Raw genomic sequence first — 3,189 nt, 5'->3', positions numbered from 1 at the left:
TGGATTTCTTTGGCGGCGGCAAACCGAAAGGCAAGAAACCGATAGGTAAGGTTATGTTTCTGATTTGTTTTTGGTTGATCTTAGATCTAGGGTTTTCGGATTTGCAGACCTTAGATCTTGATCGGTTGTTTGACTGCTTGTAGCTGCGATCCGATTGGAGTGTTGGTTGGATTTCCAGGCAAAGAAGGAGGATCGGAGAAGAAAGGTAAGTTAATGGAGCTGAGATTTCTTTGATTTAGGGTTTGTGAGCTCAGTCCTTTGATCCTTGCCGAGTTTCAGGGGTCGATTTGGAACAAGGTGATTTTCCTGTTCGACCGTGAGTGAAGAAGAAGAGGATTGTGGCTCGGTTGATTGGATTTAGACAGATTGATTCAATTAGCAAGGTAAGCTTGATTAATTTTCGGATTAAGATTTGTTCATGAGATTGGAGTTAGGTTTGATTGAAGGATAACTGTTGTTGTATTGAATTTACTGTTTGGTTTAAGCTTGGATCGACTGTGATCATGTCTGGGTTGGGATCGAATGGTGTAGAATCTGATCTGAGAATTTATTTAGGTGAGTCTCCGATTAATTAATTCAGGAAGTGCTTATTAATTTCATGTGTTGTATTATTATGATTAGGTTTTAATTTTGGGCTATGGATTTGGTTTGTATGTTGGATCTGTTAGCTTACTGTTGGGGGTATAATAATGGATTAGATTTCATTATAGAATTAATCTGTTGATGCATTTAGGTTGGATCTAATAACCTATGGTTGGAATTAATGGATCTATTGGATTTAGGATATTGTTTATCCTTTTACAGGACCTTGATTGATTGGTCCTATTATACACACGGAGTGTAGTATTTCTGGAGGTTCTTATTCGACATACGGTTACCAGGTGGGTGATTTTACTGTATTTGGTCAATACAGTTCGTATCTTATTTCAGTGCATGTACCTTGTTTCCTGTATCTGTTGATCTGCTTATTGATTCCATTCATGCTCATGATGATTCGATACTTTGATTACTATTCTGGTTATATCATGCTTGACCTTATGTCGATTGACCTTGGATTATTATTCATGATTGTTATTTCCTTTCTTGATATGACCTTTGTGATGGTTACCAGATTCAAGGAACTTTAGTACTTTAGCCTACAGGTCTAGAGTTCGAATCTGGGAAAGGTAAAAATCCACTAGACAGGGGTGGAAAGTCTTAGTAGGTAACGGCACGGTCGATGGTCGATGACCTGACCCACAGAAAATAGTGGTCGGGATATGTAGAATTCCCACAGGTGGATGGGCCGTGTCGTTACAATAAAAAGTCACCTTTTTTATTGTAACGACTCGGTCCGTTTGCCCGTGGAAATTCTACTTATCCCGACCCCTATTTTCTGTGGATTATGGGCCGTCGTCTATCGACCGTGCCGTTACCTACTAGGACTTTCCACCCCTGCCCAGTGGATTTTTGTCTTCCCCAGATTCGAACTCTAGACCTGCAGGCTGAAGTGAGAAGTTCTCACTTGGTTACCAAATTCAAGGAACTTTAGTTCTTTAGCCTGCAGGTCTAGAGTTCGAATCTGAGGGAAGACCCACTGGGCAGGGGTGGAAAGTCTTAGTATGTAACGGCACGGTCGATGGTCGATGGCCCATGACCCACAGAAAATAGGGGTCAGGATAAGTAGAATTCCCACGGGCGGACAGGCCAGGTCGTTACAGTGGATGACCCTTGATCTTCTGCTGTATATCCTCTCCTCTTCTCGAGCGTTGTGTGGACAACAATCCTTCGAGATTTCTCCACCAAAACTCTTCTCTCCGATGGCAAGAAAGCAAGCAATCAAGCCTTCTTTTCCTTCCACTTTTCTTCTCCTTCCTTCTTCTTCTTGGTCGCCGGTTCTAAGAGCACAAAGAGGGCAAAGGGCGCTGACCCTAGAAGAACTAGAAGAAGGGAAGAAGAGAGCCGTCCCTAAAGGAACAAGGGAAGGAGAGAACCTTTAGGGGCGCCGACCCTAATAGAAGAAAGGAGGAAGTGGGGTTGGCGGCAACAAAAGAAGGGAGAGGGAGAGTTATTGGTGCCGCCGGCCATAGGGGGGAGGAAGAGGATTAATTTTTGTTCTCTTTCGCCTCTCCGAAACCCAACTTTATATAGTTATGCCATCGGGGAAATTTAGGAAAAAGTCTAACAAATTTTTATAAGATTTTATTAGAACAAATCTAATAAAATCCAACGGATAAGATTTGTTATCCTTTTAATAAGTTTCCATTATATTAATTTTGTTCTTATCTTTAACAAAATCTTTTAATTATATCTCGCTAATATTTAACAAGATTCCATAATTAAAATTTTGTTAATTTAATAAAATTAATTCACAAAATTTTATATGAGGTCTTTAAGAATTCTTCCGAAGGTCTCCAAGAGGTATCAAGAATTCTTCCGAAGGTCTCCATGAATTCTTTCTGAGGTGGATTCGAGGATTTCCAGAGGCAACAGTAGGGACCTAGAGAAGGAATTGGATTTGGTCTCCCGATGGGCTTAAGCTTCCCATGTTCCTCTTGAACACACATCTTAATTCCATCAATAATAACTCATTCCACTCGAGAGTTATTATTGTACTACCGCATCAATCCCATATTATAATATGGGCTCCTTTTTACTATAAGTATGATACGCCCACAAATGATATCACGAATGAGCATCAAATTAGAATTTATAATCGAAAACCCTTAGCTCACAAACAAACGTAATATAGGGGCACGAGTCGTATTTTCTAAGGATTAGTAGAGAGGTTGTATGAATCAAGCTAAGATGTCGTTATTTTTTTTGGGTTTTTCTATAAAATGGGGATTTTGGTTTTTCAACGAAATGTAAATTCAGAATAAGGAAATGAATGAAAGATGCAATTTTCTAAACTAGAATTGAAACCATTGAAACTAGGTATGAAGCACACTTATGAATGCAACTCAAATGAACTAACAGTATCAACCTAGACTAATTAGCATTGATCATGAAATCCAACATTCAACTCTCTCTGCTCGTAAGGAATCAAAATTCAACTAATGTTTATGAATCTAAAATGCAAAACTCAAAACACTAACAAGTTATTGAAATCAGAAAACTAAAATAGAAAATGTAATGAAATAACTAAGGGAAACAATAGACTAAATCAAGGAATTGCATTCTACAGAACCAATCTAGCTTGCAAGATAA

The sequence above is a fragment of the Curcuma longa genome, chromosome 18 (assembly GCF_044706935.1).
Source record: "Curcuma longa cultivar G26 ecotype Majalengka, Jawa Barat chromosome 18, ITB_CL_G26_1.1, whole genome shotgun sequence".
NCBI classification, from domain to species: domain Eukaryota; kingdom Viridiplantae; phylum Streptophyta; class Magnoliopsida; order Zingiberales; family Zingiberaceae; genus Curcuma; species Curcuma longa.
This window is presented reverse-complemented; position numbering follows the sequence as displayed.